A 20,426-nucleotide genomic window follows, 5' to 3' on the forward strand; every position below is an offset into this window, starting at 1 on the left:
TGAGGGTTAGATAGGAGATCAGCAATCCCATTTAAGTTCTCAAGTTCTTGACTTTACTCTTCTCCCTCTTTCTTCCGATGCTCATGGCTCTAACTTCACCTTTTTCATTTCCATTATTAATCACCTTTAGCACCCTCAAACAGCCAGTGCCATATGAAAATTTTATTCTCTAACATAGGCATTCTCCTGATTGGTTCACAAAGCAAGAGGAGGAACGTACAGGAGAGGAAGTCTTATACAAATCAAGGCCTCACCAAAAAAGGTACAGCATCGTTGTTTTAGTGAGTCAAGTTTACAGGGGGAAATGGGCAGGAAGAAGAGGAAACATAACCACCTCCTCCTCTTCCTCCTCAAAAATTGGAACCTGAGCCCCTGAAAGTCTGGTTACTGGGTCATTCAATCGTGATTGCTTAATGAAAGTGCACAAAATAGCAGATATTACGCCTGAGCATTCCAAATGTCCCTAATTATGACCAAGTAGATAAAAGCCTTAAAAAATTGCACTTCACCTTATTGAAAGCGTTCCTGGCACATCATTAATTAAAACACCTCAGCTCTCAACAAACTGCATTACAAACATGGTAATTATCTTCATACAAAATGTGTTTTGTAACACTTGAAATGCTTCAAAGCCTAGGATGACAACAGACTATAAACAAAAGGACCTGCATTAAGGCTTCTGTCCATTCCTAGTAGGTTGCTGCAGCTCAAAGTTAAGAGCGCCCCCTTTGGAAATAACGAGCATTAATAGTCCTGAGAAGAATATGCAATGATTGCCATTATAATAATATTAGCAGCACCTAACTTTTCTTGAGTCATTACCATGTGTCCTGCAGTGTACTAAGTGCTTTTTTGCATGTCCCAAGCTCAGAGAGACTGAGTAACCTGCCAAAGGTCACCCAGCCAGGATGTGTCAGAGCAAGGAATGGAAGCCAAATCTGTTTGGCTCCCAAATCTACAGAGATAATGTCAAAGGAGGGAGGCAGGGCAGGAAAGAGAAGGAATTGGCAATTACAAACATCTTTTTTTTTTTTTCCAATTTTTAATTTTATTTCATTTTAATTAGTTTAAATATTTTCTTATTAAAATTTATTGGGGTGACAATGGTTAGTAAAGTTACATAGGTTTCAATTCTGTACTATATCATGTATATATTACATTGTGTGTATACCCAAAATATATAAGGAACTCTTACAACTCAACAACAAAAAACCAAACAACCCAACTGAAAAACGGGCAAAGGACCGGAATAGACATTTCTCCAAAGAGGACATACAGATGGCCAATAGACATATGAAAAAATGCTCAACATCACTAATCATCATAGAAATGCAAATAAAAACCACAATGAGATATCATCTCACACCTGTCAGAATGGCTATCATCAACAAGATTAATATTAAGTGTTGGAGAGGCTGTGGAGAAAAAGGAACCCTCATACACTGTTGGTGGGAATGCAGAGTGGTGCAGCTGCTATGGAAGGCAGTGTGGAGGGTCCTCAAAAAATCAAGAATAGGATTACCATACGATCCAGCAAACATCCTTATTTTCCCAAAGCACAGTTTATAAGACTGAAACCATTAGATTCACAGAAGTTCAGTGTTGAACCGCTAGAGAACCCCAAAGAGAATTCCAAAGAATTCCCTCTAACAGGTATCAGAAAACCTGCCTTCTCTCCCAAGGCTGGTAAAATGGAAACAAAGAGAAATGGTGAGGCTGTGCCATGAGGAAAAAGTGATTCATCAAGAAGATGTCTAGCTGAAGACAGGCAGTGGAGCCTCAGGCTAGCCAACATTCATGTGCTGCATGCCTACTGTGTGCCAGTTGCCAAGCTAGTGTCCTGGTTATAGTCCCTAGCCCCCATGTGCTGGAGAGAAATCACAAAACCCACATGAGGAAAAGAACCTGTATACAGAACCCAGGACGGGGAAATGGGCAGGACTGGTAGAGTCTACTCCAGGAATGTTCGCCCCTAGTGTTTCTCACCTCAGAGGAAGACGTCTCAGTTTGAGAACCACCCCAGCCCAGCCTCTAGTCCAGTTGTCTTAGAGTGAGGACAGCATTGGCTTCAAAGCATTGAGTTTTAACTTTTTCTTTTTAATAGTTGAAAACTCAGAATCTTTCTTAGGAGATCTTTTCCTTGAGGGGGAAAAAGGAGACGCTCTCTTGTTTATCCATCACTAGCGAAAAACTCACAGCTCCAGCCCCTCCAAACAAGAAAGAACCAGCACTATTTCAAGTTTCAACATAGCGTTGACTCATCTTTGCAGACCTCAAAGGTAAAAATCAAGTCATGGCCTAGTGCAAATAAATCTGGCTTCAAATTCCAGCTCTGCCGTCAACTAAGTCTATAACTTTAAGCAAAGTACTTACCAATTTCCTCATTTATAAAACAGGGATGATAACCTCACCATCTTACTGGTATCTTGTGGGCATTGCATGACAGTACACTCTTCATCCCACTGTGGTGAGTGCCCTGCCCACAGCCCCCATTGAAGGAAATTGGGACTATTCCCAACCATGTTTGAGGGCAGCCTTGGGCAATGAGTTCCTGTACTACACACACACACACACACACACACACACACACACACCAGCCAGTCACATGGAACAGAACAGGGATGGGAACTAATCCCTACACTGGCCATCAACCTGTGACATGGTTCAATCTCATGGATGATGGTTAACTGAATCACTCAGTTTCTCTCAGACATTTGAACTAGGAAGCAAAGCTGGCTGGCAGCAGGCAGTAAAGTAGACAGGCCCCAAGGCAGACTAGCAACGTGGAGAGTAGCTGGGTTAGCGCAGTGAGGGCAGGCTCCCAGAATAACGCTCCACAAGCCCACTGCAGAGGCTCCTGAAACAAGTGGAGACCCAAACCGCCTGCTGATTCCAGCCTCCATCCAGGTGTGCAGTTCTCCTCAGCCCCTGCCCTTCCTAAAGCCTGGGTGTTCCCTTTTCCTAGGACCTAACAATAAAATCCCTACAACCTGAGGTCACAGGAGTGTATCTCTCTTCTTTGCAACTACAGGTAAGGCAGTTATGGAGCCTACACCCACCTGTGAAATAGGCATGAGAAGGGGAGAACCAATCATTCACCAGGCTGCTTTGCGCTCAATAAACACACTGGGAGGGAAAAGGACATGGCCCACCCAGCAAAGAAAGGCTCAAGACGCCTTTTACAGATGCAGGCTACCGAAGGAAACCACTCGGGGAGGAGACACCTCTGTTATGATAAGTAGTATATGATAGCTTTAAGAAGTTAGTTCCATGACGTGAAATACCCAGTCAAGTCCAAAGCTCTCACACCTTTACCACCATTTATAGCTTCCTTGGGGGGGGGGGGGGGACAATAACACTCTAACCCTTCTTGAAACTGAAACAAAGACAAACGTGACTGGTTTTCTCTTTGAGATAAGCTTTCATTACGCAATGAAAAAACAAAGCAGACTACCCAAGCCCCCAGAAGCAAAAAACAAAACAACAACAAAAAAAGCCTTAAAGCTAAGTCCCTCTGTTCCCCCCCACCCAAATACATGATTTAGAAAATGACAGTAAAAATAACTAGCCACATCACTCATGGCGGAGCCATTACATGAAGCCTTTCCCAACACCCATGACCTCCTATCCTAGCCTGGCCTCCAATCCCATGCCTGCTTTCCAGGAGCACCTTTGGGGGCCCTTCCATTTATGATTGATTTTATTGTTTGGCTTGCAACCCAATTTGTTCCACTTCATATTTCTGGTTTAAATATGGGAGTTCTATATTTCCACAGGATGGACAGTGGGTTTCAGCAGACACCCCCCATGTACATTTCATAGCTACCTGCTTCAGTGCCTCTTTCAAATCTGCATGTAATATAGAGAATTTGTTTGCTGTATATTTAAAAGAGGCGGTAGACAAGCACTTTTGCATAAATCAAACCTGGGAGTCAGGGGTACTCTAGTAGGCCAAAGCATAATTTATCTAGATTGACTCTTCGGCAGACTACTATTCAGCTGAGCTTGAAAACTGTTATGGCTGTTAGCTTTTCCTTCAGCTGCCAAAAGAACTAGGCTCAAAGCAGCTGCTGTTTTGACAAAGTATTCACTTCTCACAGGGGTGGGAGTGAGCAGAAAAATTCAGACCTTAAGCCACTGGCCTGGCTCCATTCAATGTGTTATGAGAAACACCTAAGATAACAACACTTAGGCTTCTGCTTTGAGCTCCATGGTTTTTTATTCTATTCTCTCACTGTGCAAGATTCAATGCCTTCCTGGCATTGAGTGGCAACAGCTCTAGGTGATAAGCAGTGAATCACAACAAACTTCACTGAATGTTTTCTTGCAGCCTATAAATAAAATCAGAATCACTGAAGCTAGTAAACCTTGCAAGGGCTGAACATCTCAAGGTTATTCATTTCTAAACTTCTCTGGGAAGGACATAAACACAATCAAAAGAAATGTGGTTTATAATGAACAAGATTTCTTAATGCACATTCACATTTTAATTGTCAGGACATTATACACTGCAGCATCGCAAACCTTTAACTTCTCACCCACCATATCCCCCCAGAAAAGGCTCATTTTCCCATCGCGTTTGAAAAATGCAGAGGTGAGCAGCAAAATGCAGCTTCAAGGGAAAGCTAGGGTTCTGATGAAATTGATAAAATGGACTGAATGGACTTAATTCTTCCTTATACCACAAATAAATTTCAAAACATTTATGTAATAAATGGCAAACAACATTTTAGGAATTTGGGTAACTTGAAGGGGTATTTAAGTTTTGGGGAGTATCTCAACACCCCCAATTCAAGGGTGGGATCTGGCCGCCATCTGGGCATTACATGAGCCAGGCTGCCCTGCTTCTACCTTTGCTGACTAGACTGCAAATACAGGCTGAGCCAATCAGATTTCCTCCCCCAGGCATGGGAAGATACTAAATGAATTTCTCTATTTGCTTCAATAACTGGGACATAAACTCAGGAGGTATAAAGCAGCCCAGTTTAGCTACGTGGAATGAAAGCCAGTTTAGTGAGAGAAACAAAGAAAGAAAACAGAATTGCGGGCTGAGCTGGCATCCCAAGCCCTGGTCTGAGGACAGGCTGAGCTTGAGTTTCATCTGTCCTGTGGCCCAGCTGACTCTGAGTTCCTTAAGACACCAGAATCCTTTCAGTAAATTTCCCTTTTCACTTAAACTAGTAGAGGTTTCTCTTAATTTCAACTTATTTCAATCAGAGCTAGGGGTAGAGTAGCATACCGTGTTTCCCCGAAAATAAGACCTAGCTAGACCATCAGCTTTAATACGTCTTCTGGAGCAAAAATTAACATAAGACTGGGTCTTATTTTAATATAAGACTGAGTCTTATTTTAATATAAGACCCAGTCTTATATAATATAAGACCAGGTATAATATAATACCAGGTCTTATATTAATTTTTGCTCCAAAAGAGCTTATGGTCTGACTAGGTCTTATTTTCGGGGAAACACAGTACCATGGGATGAGAGCTTAAGTAAACCTAGAAGGATCCTTCAGCAAGTGAAAATAAAATAATCATCAAAATTCAGAATCAGAAAACTTACTTTGATCAAAAGAGATGGAGCTGACATGCCGTTTGAGGATTTGATTCCTATTTCTGTCATGTATTTATAATAGCATCTTGGTTCAAAATCAAAGAGCCTCAAGTTTCTTTGTGTCAAATGGGTAACACTTCCCTTCCAAGGTCATTTCCTGCTGTCCTCCTTGCTCCAAATGTACTGAGACACAGCAGCAAGAATCTCTTGCATCTTTCCTTGAGTGTTAGTTTGCTCATGTTAATCGTCTCAGAAGCCAACAGTGGCTTCCAACTGCCTGAAGTATCAAAACACCCAATAAAGTGCGACATCCAGTAGTCCTCCATTATCTAACCACGGTCATAACCCATTATGCCTAAACACACAGTCAGTCCTAGAATCAGATCTCTTGTTCACCATCCCATGGTCTCAAGATGCCCTCCCACTCCAAGTCGAAAGCATGGCCCTTGCTGGTGCTTCCTCTCAGAAATGAGGAAAGAGAAAAGAAATGGAGTCCTGGAGTCTGGATGCCTGGATACCAAGTGTGATTTTCGTATGAACCAGTTATTTTTTTATTTCCACAGGCCTGAATCTTTCTCTATAAAACAAAGATGCTGGGACTTGACCACTGGCTTTTATTCTGCCCCCAACACATCTAAGAGGTGCAGCAAGAATGCAAGAAAAGTTAAAGAATGACATAAGAAGACAAGATAAAATATGTCACATTAACTGAGTAGAATATCCAAAATGAGACTGCTATTGGCTTGGCTGGCACCGTGGCAGGGGCAGAACTTGAGCTAAGCCAGAGAAAGGACATGCGTCAATGGAAGGACGTGTACTTATGTCACTTAAGTTTTCACATACTTGCATGTTCGCTGTTAGCAAATGTTATTAATAAAACATTGGGAAAAAAACACATACTAAGAGATTGTACTAGGAAGGAAGAAGAAAGGAAATATTCTAAAACTTTATCACTTACTGCACAAGGTTTCTATAAGGCAACAGATAGTGTTAAAGGGGGAACCCAAAGATAAGTGGGCCTGGTCCACTAGTGTCTAACCTCTGAGGCCAGGGACCATATTTGCTTTGCTCACATTGTATTCCCAAACCCTAAAAGTACCCAGCTGAAGGCTCCATACGTATTTGTTGAAAGAATATATAAACATATGTAACCCCTACCTTTAAGAATGTACAATTATTTTTTTAATGGAGACAAAAAGAGAAAATCTGTTGTCTTTTCCCTTAAGGATCCTTTATAAATATGGCATCAATTTCACTTAAAGGGAGCCCTCCTTGGGATAATAGAGGCAAGAATGTAAACCTCACACAATAACCATTGTATAAATGATCAAACCACTAGAAATGATCAAATCCCACCATGTTAGCAAGTAACCAAATCTGTCACTTGATTCATTCTCTATGCTGATGCATTACCTAAGAATGAGCCTTTTAATAAAAGAGTCAGTCACTCCACAGTGGTGAGCTGAAGAACTCTCTGAAATATATATTAATTTGCTTCAAAATGCCACCACCTCTTGAGTTGATTGTCCCCTCCAACTGCCTCAATCATGGACAATTATGTCACTAGATAGATCCACGGGTCCAAATGACAAACAGTCCCCTTAAACCTAATGTATTATCATAGCAATAAAGGGACTACATTTGCCATTCTCTACCTACCCTGGCCCAATCAATTATTTCACATGCCTATACTATAGTGACACCATATAAATGATCATGTTCATTAACAGCAAGAGTCAGCTCTGAGAAAACCACAAACGCCAGTTAAATTGATCACAAACCAAACACACACAGTCCGGTGGTGGTGTTAAAAGATCACAGCGCGAAGGGAAGGAAGGAGAACAAAATGTTCTTAATTTTAAAATTCCACTTTAGAATGATATAAGAATACAAATCTCCCAGCTCCTATTAAAAAAAAAAAATAGAAACACACTAAATTGATTTGATACATAGAACACATGTTGTCAAAAGTTGCTAAAAAAACACAAACAAACAGGATGATTAGATGAAAACATTAGAGTCAAAGGATGAAATTCATCTTCAACTTGTTTTATGGTTTTGTTTTGGGATTTTGTTCTGTCCCCATTTTTCTGGCTTATTTCTCATTAGGAGAATAGGCAGGGGACTGGTAAATTGGCTACTGAAGGGAATGTACGGCAGCCAGCTGTGACCATCCTCTCACTCAGCCTGGTTAAATCTCCACTGACTTCCCACAGGGAGATTCCTGAACAGAGAACAACAGGACATCCATCTGATTCCATGAGGAAGGAGAGAGATTCTTTAAACAAGAAGAACCAGGGACTGAGATTGGTCTGGGACACCTGCAATTCACTCTAGGACACAACTCAAAACCTTAAGGTCAATACAACTAAAACCAACAATTCTATCTTAAATCATCTCGAGAGCCTCATGCAGAGAGGGGCTGGGCTAGACCGCTGTGCCCTGTGATCACAGTGGCCTAGTACCAGGACCCACTGGGACGAGAATGGAGGGTGAATGGCTTTTCAACTCATTTTGTTATATTCTTTCTTGTCACCCCTCAGAAAGAGGAGGAAAAACAAAAAGGGGGAGCCCTCTGAAAGATTCTAATTTATTTATAATAGTCCATAATAGTCTGATAGTTAAAGCTTCACACAGACAAGAGTTTCTATGTGGTTAAAAATAACTGACATGGCCCAGAAAGGAAATCTTTAATTTACTGACAAATAAAAAAGCATATATAAAAGTTTGAAGAACTGATTTTTACACAGAGTTCCTATGGTACTGGTCTAGACACAGCCCTCTGTCTGCTTTGCCAAAATCTGGCTTGCCACAAGCTGCAGCTATCAAACTTTGATTACAGAATGCAAAGATGACTTAATAATTTATGAAAACTGTCGTTTTTCCAGTACAGTTGTCTTTCTAACACAAATAGTCATTTTTATGAGTGTAAACACAAGAAAACCTCTTAAAATATTATGATGTACAATGATTTCACTGTCCATGCGGCAGGGGGAGGAAGCTTTGCAAACATAAAAAAATATGTTAAATATTCACCTAAAATAACTGTTTTCCCCTTAAAATCTATCTTCCCAAAAAGCCTCACAAATACTGAAAATGATGTCTGGGGTGCCTGTACACTACAAGGTGCTTCTGTAAATGGATAAATTATCAAGTAGAGAAGGTAAACATTTACAAAGGCTTCACACAGTAGTACAATTTTTTTTTTACACCCATATAAAATAAAATAAAATGTGCCTTGGGATCATTTACACAACTAAATGTCCTGCTGATTCCCATATAAAAAAGTGTAAGACAGATAACCTCTCCCATCTGACAGCACACAGGATGAGTTATGGCCACTGTTCTGTTTCCATAATTGAGTGACTGCCTTTAGACAACTGGTCCAATATTTGCCTCTCATTTCCAGTCACTTGATATGCGTGCAAATACATATCTACAGTATCTCATGGGACCCGTGGAGAACAGTAAGTTCTAAGAAAGTCCTTTTGACGCTTCTGGTCTTTATACTTCTCTACTCTAATAGCACTGGTTGACAACATAATAGAAGCGATCCATAAACGACACTGAGAAGCAAAGTGAGTTTGCTCTCCCAGCTGATCAGGACTTCATGGCTGCTGGTCAGTCCTCACTGCACCTTCTTGCCAGCTGCAGGTACTCTCATTTGTCACAGAACTAAAAATTAGACTAGACTATGTAAAACTAAACAGGAACATTACACTTGTACGTATTTGCCTTAAATTTTGTTTATAAATTATCTCTACCAATTATACCTTAAATAAAGATTAAACCACAGAAGCAAGATGCGTAACAATATGGTTTTTCATAGCAAAAAACGATAAACCTCACAATGTCCAACAATGGCAAAGTGATTCTATATGATTATGGGCATTCGTACAATATAAAACTATTAAAAATGCAAGAAAGAGTAATCAAAGTAGATCAATGGAACAGAATAGAGAGCCCCAGAAGTAGACCCCCACATACACAGTCACAATTTTCTACAAATGCACCAAAGCAATCCAATAGGTGAAGAAAAATATTTTCAACAAATGGTGCTGGAATAACGGGATGGACCTTGACCCCACCTCACCTCACTCACATAAACTGACCTGCGATGCAGCATAGATATAAATACGAAACCTAAAACCATGAAGCTTTTAGAGAGAAATAAAGACTATCGCCGTGACGTGGGGGTGGACAAAGGTTTCTCGGATGTGTCACAAAAATCAATAGCAGGGAAAATAGCAATATGACTTGTCAAAATGTAGAAATTCTCCTCAAAGACAAAGTTAAAATGAATAGGAAGTCACAGGCTGGGAGTAAAGATCTGAAAACATCTCTCTGACAAAGGTCTGGTGTTCAGATACATAAAGAACTCCAACCCCTCAATAATAAAAAGACAACCCTATTTTTAAAATGGACAAAATATTTAAACACACTTCATAAAAGAAGATATACAATTGGCCAAAAAGCACATGAAAAGCACTCAACATTATTATATTACTACACACCAACCAGAATGATCAAAATTTAAAAGAATGACAAAATCTAGGATGTGGCACAACAGGAGTTCTTGTATATTACTGGTGGAAATGTGAAAAAGTACAACCACTCTGCAAATAGATTTGTCAGTTTCTTATAGAGGTAAGCTTACACCTACCTATGATCAAGCCATTCTACTCCTAGGCATTTACCCAAAAGGAAGAGGGGGGGAAATATTATGTGTGTGTGTGTGTGTGTGTGTGTGTGTGTGTGTGTGTGTTTGTGTGTGTATATATGTATACACACATATATATTCACATATGCGGAGAGAGAGATACACACATGTGTATACACACATACACATACATCTGCAAAAAGACTTGCAACAGAATGTTCATACTGCTTTATTCACAATAATTAAAACATAGAAATACTCCGGATATCAATAAATAGGAGAATGGGGAAACTGCAGTATATTCACACAATGGAAAACTACTCGGCAATAAAAAAGGAATGAAACTACTTCATCATACAACAACCCGGATGCATCTCAAAAACAGTATGCTGTGTAAAAGAAGCACCACACAAAAAAGTATATATTGTATGATGCTATTTATATGAAATCATAATACAAACAAAATTAATCTACAGTGAAAAAATTAGACCAGTGGTTGCCTCTGGAAGAATAGGGGGTGATTCATGAGGGAACTTTCTAGGGTGATAATGATGTATAATCTATGTCATGGAAGAGTTTGAACTACACAGGTGTATATATTTGTCAAAACTCAGCAAATATATATTTAAGATGCATGCATTTCATTGAGTACAAATTTTTTATCAAAAGAATTCTGTAAACACATAATGAAATCTAGTTAATGATAAGCATGCTGACATATTTATAGGAAATTTCCTGATATTGACACAGTTCAATTTACTTTGAACTGTATCAAATAATAAAGATGGATTAATGAACAGAAAGAATGATAAATAAATGGATAGATGTGCTAAAACAAATATAGAACAATGTTAATAGAATCTAGATGTTAGATATAAGCCTTAACTGTTGAATTCCTTCCACTTTTCTTCATATTTGAAATTTTTAATGATAAAAATGTTCACAATAAATATTGAAAAAATATGGTATGCGAAGTATATTTACTGACATGGAAAGATTTCATATCTACAGATAGAGATAGAGACATAGAAAGTTAAATATAAAAATCAGGTAATAAAATAGCATCTATAAAATTGTCACATTCTAGTTTTATAAAAGATAAAAATATGCACAGAAAAAGGGCTGGGAAGATCACCACAGTCAGCATACTGGTGCCTTTAATAACTATATTTTAACTCTACTTCACAGACGGGCCATGTATTATCCATTTGTAAAACAGCAAAGCACTGATAGAGCCCTGGATTTACCTAGGCCACCTTAGTTATAATTTTTAATAGAACAGCACGTATGTATTTCGGTCTCCAAAGAGTGCTCTTCCTAGTTGAGGCAGCCTAATGAGGATCTGTCTGTTCAGGTTGGGTTTCGGGGTCTCTTTCCATGTGCTTCCAGGCACCTGTATGTATCTTTACCGCAGCATTTTCGTACTGTTTCGCAACTGTGTATTTCTCCCCTAGATCATAAACTCCTTAGAGGCAAGAGCTACATCTTGAAGTTCAACTTAGCATCTTGAGAGACTAGTACAATATTTAGCACATATGGGACAGTCAATGAATGCTAAAAGAATCAATAAATGAACAAACTGCAATTTCAAGAGTCCCCAGCAAGGGCCCTCGATTCAAAAATATCTCCCTCACCCAGATTCTACTGACACAGACATTCGATCACTAGAAACTTACCCTTGGGATTTACTATGATTGTTACCAGAAAAATCTTTCAGAATGTAAAGTCTGATGAGACAGTAAAGCTTTGCCGCTAAAACCTCCTAATAGATTGCTAGCTCCTTAAAGGTTAAGGAAAAGAGACCGTGTCATGGCTGGATCCTGAGTATAGCCAGGTCCCTAGGACAGGAGATATTAAAAAAATGGGCTCGGTAGTAATCACATATCAAACAGCTGACAGATTAAGTAAGAGAGTAACATTAAGAGAAGCAGGATAAAGGGTACACGGGAACTCTTCACATTATTTTTCCAACTTTTCTGTAAATCTCAAATTATTTCAAAACAACAAATCTTTGTAAAAATGCTGACAGGGAGGGCCCAATACAATGTGTGGAGGGAGGAAGCTAAAGAAGCAGATGGTATGCAGGGTCACAGAAAATAAAAAGTACAGAACAGGAGAAGAAACTTCTCCGTCCAGTTCCCAGCTTTATCCAAGACCAGTCATGTTTTAACACTTTCAGGTATAAGAAAAATATCTGGGCCTCCCAAAAGGTTTCTGCCCAAAAAAGAAAGATACATCAATACTTGACCAAAGCATATTTTTATTCCACATCACACCAGGTCGAGAGAGAAATATAAAAGGGAGTTGGGGGTTCTCTTTAAATGTATTTCTATCTACATAAAACATAAGGAGTAACCGTACCCCATATAGTAGTTTTAACATACTTCCAGCAGCCCAACGGGAAAGAACTGTGGAGTGAAACGGAGCGCGGGGGTGCACTCTACCTCCATGCTAGCCTTCTCTTGGCCACCACTACTCCCTGCCCCAGCCACTATTTATTTGTTTGTCAGCCAAGAATGACAAAAGAGGTAAATTTCACACAAGAATAAGCTCTCAAATGGTGCCCTCAGTCTCCAAGGGCAGAACTCACATCTGCTAATGTGTTTTGTAGCATCCCTGGCTCAGTGCCCCATGAAGGTAAAGAGCTTGATTAATGCTTCCAGTGGTGCCAATGGCTGAAAGAGTTTGCTTCCCACCTCATCTACTCTCCTCAAATAATATTTATTCAGTATTCATTTGTACAAGGGTAGCCCAGGCTAGGGATTATTTATTTTCCTCCCAAATAATGCCTAATATTTCCCACAGGAGGGGATTTCATCCATATCCAAAAGGATGGAAAACAGTGGTTTTAAGGGTGTCCTGGATTTATCTTGGGGCAGAAGTTCTAGGAGGAATGTCCCTTCAGAGTAATGGGTAGTTTTTAGGGAAGGCTGGCTGGTGAGAGGGATGTATATAGCTGATTGGTGGGGAAATGGGCTTTTCCAACCTTTGAACTGCCTGTTTGCTCTGCTAGGGTCCAGACAGTCCCGAGACTGGCCTTACCTGGGTCTAGGACTCAGTAGGTTCCAATTCCAAACGACCAGTTTTGGTTTAGCCCATAATTGTAAGCTTTGCAAGAGTGATGAAGTCACAGTTGGATCCTGTGAGCCTTTCTACACAAGCGCACTGCTGAGTTTTGGGTTCAACCAATGATTGTGGTCAATGGTGTGTTGCTGTTCACCCAGAGGGGAAGTAGAAGGCAGGCTGTTCGTTCTCGGCCCTCATCCATTCACCCATAGCTCCAGCCTGGGGCCAGACACAGCCACTCACTTTTTCTTAGTTCCTGTGATCTGTTGAGGAACTTCTTGATGGGCCAGATCCACGCCGAGGCAGAAGGCTAACAATTCCAGAGCCAGCAATGTAAGGAGAGAGTGCTGGCCAGTGGTCTGACCTCAGTACACTTAACAGTACCATACCGCACCTGGAAGCAGGTGCCCAGGGTCTTTCTTTCTCCCCTAAGTTCCTGCACCTGCCTTGATCTTTCCAAGATCTTAGTTCCCAAGAAGTTGTTTTTCATTTGTAAATGTTGTACCTCTCTGAGATATTCTAAGATTATATAAAAATTGAGTTACACGAAAACACAGAGTCGCAGGAAACTATGCAGTCCTGTTACGTACCCCCTACTCCATCTCTGTGACTCTTCCAACCCTTTTCAGAAACCTGCCTGGTAGGTACATCCTACCTGACTGCTCAGCCTTCCTACAGCACCTCCTCCGGTCTTCACCTGGAAACGGCCCCTTCAATTCTGATTCTAAATTCTCTTTCTTCTCCTTTTGAATCTTTCCAAAAGAAATGTCTTGAGAAAGAGACTCTAATTTCAGTGCTACTCCTGCTTCCAGGATCAGCAACATTTACCCTCACTTTTTACATAACATATAACACAATGTCTTTGCTAAGCACTAGCCTATACCGTCCTTTCCAGCCCCCGATCACCACTATCCCTATAAGTGTCTCCATCTTTCTGTCAGGGTCAAACTGTGGTTCTCAAAATGTTTAAATTCATGGGGGGTGGGAAGACAGAGAGGAAGGGCAGTGGGGGCTTTTCTACAGGTCATTGTAATTTTGAAAATAAAAAGATCATAGGTGCCCCTTGTTCATTTAATAGTCCAAGAACACATTTCCTACAAAATATGACATGGATCCAAGTTCACCTGCCTCACCATTTAACAATGCATAGTGATATGAAAATAAAAATACATTAGATGACTCCTTGATTATCAAATACTAATACATGCATGTATTGACAGGGAAGAAGTAATGAATGGAGAATTTGGGTTTAAAATAATACATAACATGTTTTAACTTTTTAAAGCACTTTTTTCTTATTTTCTAGTTTTATCTCACTCCTTACTATCCTTCTTTTAAAAATTAGACAGCTACCAGAACATACGTATATTCAGTGGTTCAAGTAACTGAATTAAGCAGTGTTACTTTGGGTAGGAAATCTCAGAAACAAGCACTTCTTGTTGAACATTACAGAAGTCGCATTTCTGTCTTAAACACTAGGCAACATCATGTTTGATTTCTCTTTTGTAAAGGAGGGCAGACGTGTCCTCGGTCCTAGGTAGCAAAGTTGGTTTGTAAGTAAATTTAAGAAAGAGTTAGCACAGTTCTGAATATCTTCCCAGATTACATAACTGGTTTCATACTTTCAGGTTTTGAAATTCAGCACTCTATTAAAGTATGGGGGATTTATTTATTATTGATTGATTGATTGATTTAGTGGAAATACTTCCCTGGTAAAGGTCATAGGAAACTCAGCAGAGCCTTTTGGTCACGGTAAATATTTTATTAACTATCCGGTCCGAACAAATAATAATAATAATCACACTTCTCTACATACTCACCACCCAGGTTCATTCCTACCCACCATTTCCTATAACCCTGCTCGAACTGTACCCCCAAAACATAGGTTGTGCCTGCCCTCGTTCAAGAACATGATTTACTAACGTACATGTGCAATAATCTGAGTCCTGATCTTCAGCTTCCTGAGAAAATCATACGGCAAAACACCTTTAAATAAGTCGGACCAAATCTTGGCAGCCTACCAGTCCCTTGGGTATAGCATAATCTGTCCTATTATATTAAGAAAGCTTTTTCAAGTTTGCCTACTGATTCTTTCAATATCTAGCTCTAAGTAAATGAAATTGGTTTGCAGGTAGTTCAAAGCTTAGGAGGTTATTAAACTGTTTTAAATTTTTAGAAACCCCAAATTATTCAGTGTTAGCTAACCAAGAAGAGGACTTTTGTTTGTGGCCACTCGGTTTATTATTAATAGCCTTGAACAGCATACAGTTCTGTTATCGGTCCACAGCGCACTGGGACAACTTAAAACCCTCTACTGTGTGCACACCAGGCAGTGCTGAAGTGCAAGGAGAAACAGATCATCTAAATAGAGCAATACCCATGAAAGAAATCAAACCGATAATTAATAGCCTTCCAAAACAGAAACACCAGGGCCAGATGGGTTCACTAATGTATTGTACCAAACATTTAAGGAGGATATTATACCAATTCTCTACAATCTTCCAGAAGACAGAAACAGAGAGAATACTTCCTGACTTACTCTGTGGGCTAGCATTACCCTAATATTAAACCAGACAAAGACATTACAAGAAAGGAAAACTATAGACAGATACTCTCGTGAACGTAGATGCAAAAATCGTCAACAAAATATTAGCAAATCAAATCTGATAATGTATAAAGAAGCACATGGTACAGAAGGGTAATCAACCAGCTTGGGCTCAGAAGGCATGGGTTTGAGGTCCAATCTGTCACATGCTATTATTTAATGGCTGTGGGCAGGTCACTAAACCTTACTTTATCATAATTGACACCTGCCTACCGACGGTACAGTATTAAATCAAATGAGGGGGAAAAAACATGCAAAAGCACATCAAAGCACATTGTTACTTCAAATAAAGCAGCACTGATGTAATGAACAGCAACAATGGCAGCCTGAGTGACTACAGTCAAGAGTAGGAGTTACCCAAATCAAAGCCAGAAGTTTAACCTTGCATTGGCTTCAAATTCACACTGGTATTCATGAGAACAGACGGCAGCTCCAAGCCTGAGTAGCCACCTCATGGATGCACAGACCAGATCGGACACAGACTCCTAGGAAAATGACCTGAAAATTCAGACCCTGCAGACAGAGGCAGGACACCACATCTGCCAGGCACCACCTACATACACTGCCATCCAGTGCTTTTGCAGAAGGTGCTTTTGTTTTCCACTAAGTGTTCTGGCAGACTGCTTTACCAGAACCTATTACATAGCCACCAATTTATTTGTAAAAGGGAGAAAAGAGGTATATGCATAAATAATTCATTACCCACAGGGGATGTCACAGTTAGTGGTAATTAATCAAACTTTTTCCCTTTGTGTAGAAACCAGCCCCATAAATAACCATATCAGGGATCAGTGAAGCATCTGTTTCATCCTGTAAAAAAAAAAAAAAAAAATCAACTTGCAGAATGGTACTCAGATTTTCTGGTGTGCTTAAAGAAAACCATTTTAGAGAAAGGCTCTCTATTTTTATTTGAATAAGGAAATCCATAATCTCCCAAATTTGTTTTCTAACCATAATTACATTCTGTTATATGTGTGTACACATATTAACACAGGTGCACTTGATCATAAACACACATATAAAAAATTTAGGGGCCGGCCCAGTGGCTCAGGCAGTTAGAGCTCCATGCTCCTAACACCGAAGGCTGCCGGTTCGATTCCCACATGGGCCGGTGGGCTCTCAACCACAAGGTTGCCGGTTCAACTCCTTGAGTCCCGCAAGGAATGGTGGGCTCCACCCCCTGCAACTAAGATTGAACACGGCACCTTGAGTTGAGCTGTTGCTGAGCTCCCAGATGGCTCAGTTGGTTGGAGCGCATCCTCTCAACCACAAGTTTGCCGGTTTGACTCCCGCAAGGGATGGTGGAGACAGGCTGCTTCTCCAAAGTCAGCATTCTTCTGCCTAGATTATACACTATTTCTCTGGATAGATTAGCAGATTTTCTTTTTTAATGGAAGGATTTTATTTAAAGAGAATGGCTGATCTCCATCCAATTCAGGGGAAAAAAAAAGATTTTTCTATGTCTACTAATTTCATAACAAATAGTAAATTAGCAGGTTTCACCTACTTAACTGACTGTTGCATTCTTTTATTGAGTTACTAGTACATTAAAATGGTCCTTTGGCGGCCTAGCAAAATAAAGAGTGACCACAAAGTTGACTATGCTGCTAATTAGAAATCTCTATATGCTCCGCTCCTTTCTGTGCACCAATTTTGAAGTTCCCCCATAACCTTCTGGACATTTTCTATACTCGCAATTACAAGTCATGCAAATAGTCTCTAAAATAACAGACTGACAGTGGCCATAAAGTCTCTAATCAAAGATTTCATCTGACGATAGTCAAAGACCTATAAACAGTAGCAGGGTCTATTCTATGACTTCCAATCATCAAAACAAAAGATTTCTGGGGAGGGGGCAATTAAAATTGATGTAGAGAATGGAGGGGGGTGCAGAGATAGTTCTAACAGGCATACAGACAGACTCTGGCCATTTTGGAATTATGCTTCCGTTTTGAAGTCTTATAACTGAATCCTGTCAGGAATAATATGGCCAAGGAAAATTAGGATGGTAAAGACAAGCAGAGCTGTAGGCCAACCTGAACCATCAGCTGCAGTGGTTCATTGACCAGGCTGGACTTGTACAGGGCAGGTCTGTTCAGACCAGTAGGTAAGCCACATGATCCAGAGTTTTCTGCCCAGAGAAGAGAGCATTAGCTAACAGCAAAGCCATGTGTTTAGAACAGGTTCCAGGATTCCAGTTCTTAGGAAACAAGCAGGCAAAAGACGAGGGGGGCCGGGGAGTCAGGTATACAAGAAGGGTAAAATCTGAACTTTTATCTGTCTTTAGCTTTCTCTTGCCTTTCACTCACCAGGGAAGATCTCTAACCTCCCTAACTTCTACTCCGACCTATAGAAACACATTTTCAAACCCTGTGTGCACTCTCCTTCTCTTCAACCACACCTGCAAATGAGAATGAGGAAAGATATAGTAATCACTTCTATTTATTGCTTAATAACTGTTTCAACTTGTTTTAACAAGTTCATACATTTGCCTTTCAGCATTTTACTTTGAACTCAAGATTGCAGGGTTTGGTCTTTTAATAAAGATTCCAACAATATGGGGGGGGGGGAGGTTGGAAATGAAATCCCCCCCAGACAGATTCAACCTTATTTTATTCTGAAGGATCCCCAGGTAATAGAGCCAGGCCGAACACAGCACGGCCACCCCTATCCAGACTTCCGTCCTCTGTCCTGGAAAGGATACTGGGGTAAGTTATCTTTACAACTGGCCTCTTCCAAGTCCTGAAGGCAACTGTTCCCACGTGCATGTTTGCACTGGCCAGTCCCTCTTCCCTATAAAACAGTGGAAGCCCAAAAAGGGAAGAGGGCTACTGCAGAGTCATTTGAAGAACTGGTCCCTGAATTCATACATGTACCAAACATTACTTTAGCCCAGGGCTTCTGAACCTCTACATTTTTGATATGGTTAAAGAAAACATATTCTGACACTTGTTAAACTCGTAAGGAAGATTTCATTGAGGACTACTGCAATAGGTGTCAAGACTTGCAATAGGGTAAAGCGATCAGACTCAACTCTGTATACAGCAAAGACAGCTGGGAATTTACACCAAGAAGCAGTGCGATAGGTCAGTAGATGGAAAATTACTAAGATAAGACATCAAAGGTACGGAGATTCTTACTGAACTGATCTAACTGGATTTTTGCTCAACCCAGACCAGGGTAATCAGATATCAGGGCTGAGGGATAAAAAATTTGATCAGATATCGAGGGTGATCAGATATTAAGAGTGCGGGAGGAAGAATGTCACTACACTGACTTATCAGAATTCTTCTTAAAACTGGACTAGGCAGGCCACACACAGGATGGAGGCCCAGGTTGCGGCCCAGTGAGAAGAAGGATCAGAGGAGAGAGTTTGGGCAAGAAGAGCGTCTTCGTCAACACTTTGGAGCGGACATTCTGTGCATTGTTCAGTAGCATCTCTGGCCTCTACCCACTAACTGCCAGCAGCATCCTTACCCCACCTCCTCTAGCTGTGACAATCAAACTATTTTGAAACGGTGCGAAATGTCCCCAGGGGGCAAAACTTCCTCTGATTGGAAACAAGAATTGGCAAACTTTTTCTGTAAAAGCCACATAGTAAATATTTTAGTCTTTGCAGGAAACATTTATACTCTCTACATGTTCTTCCTTGTCTTTTTTATTTTTTTTTCAACCATTTAGAAATATGTAAACTATTCTTATCTGGTGGAGCATAAAAAAAACAGGCAGCAGGCCAGATTTGGTCCACGGGCCACTGTTTGCTAATCTGTACTTTAAATACCACATTTCAAATAGATATAGACAGTATACAGATTATACGTATTTAATAAAATACAGATTTACTCAAAACTCAGTAGGGTATTAGTAACTTTCTATCAATAGTATTTTCTCAATTGAGGGAAAACAGAATTAGAGGTAGAATCTTGTAGCAGTCGGCAGTATGTTTTTGCCTTAGAAAAGTATCTCATTCTCAATAGCCTGGGGAAAACCGCTCAAAAGTTTCCCACAAATCTATCCTCTCCCACTTCAACATAACCCAAACTCTGCACTACCATCCGTAGGTCCCCAAATCCCCATCTGTTTATTGTTGATATAGGGGTATGTTTGTGTTGTTGTTTTCTCACTGACACTATTTTGGTTGATGTTTAACATGTTTTTCATACTCTCTCTCCTTATCTAACATTCTGGAATGCATCTCTAAAATTAATCTATTCCTGGTTACAGGATCTGTGAATGTGAAATAGGGCACTGGGACACCTTATCTTACTTGAGAGTCAGTTACATGAATCCATATGTTACATGAGCCTCTCAGCTTTTGCCTCTAGAAACAAATACATACTATATATTAACAGAACTGCCCTGGAAGTGATGCTATGCTAAAAATGACCCTAGGACTACATAAAGGTTATTCTACAGTACAGCTACTGAATAGTTTTGTGGTGCTTTTGTTTTTAATAGCTACAACAAATGCCGGTGGGGAAAAAAAATTACTGGTTGAAATTACTAGGAAAAATGGAGAAAATATCTCTAAATAAATGCAGG

General features: G+C 40.1%; 1 protein-coding gene across 7 annotated transcripts in view; it reads right to left on the bottom strand.

Annotated features, from left to right (window-relative positions):
- Nucleotides 1-20,426, bottom strand: part of FHIP1A (FHF complex subunit HOOK interacting protein 1A) — a 199,639-nt gene that overhangs the window by 120,701 nt on the left and 58,512 nt on the right. Inside the window, exon 3 of one of the 7 annotated variants that reach the window (XM_074338440.1) lies at nt 16,587-16,694. The exons of the other annotated variants lie outside the window; for them this stretch is intronic. The gene's annotated coding sequence lies outside the window, so the exon portion shown is untranslated. The remainder of the gene's footprint in view (nt 1-16,586; nt 16,695-20,426) is intronic. 7 annotated transcript variants of the gene reach the window in all.

Source organism: Rhinolophus sinicus, linkage group LG07, assembly GCF_036562045.2.
Source record: "Rhinolophus sinicus isolate RSC01 linkage group LG07, ASM3656204v1, whole genome shotgun sequence".
NCBI classification, from domain to species: Eukaryota; Metazoa; Chordata; class Mammalia; order Chiroptera; family Rhinolophidae; genus Rhinolophus; species Rhinolophus sinicus.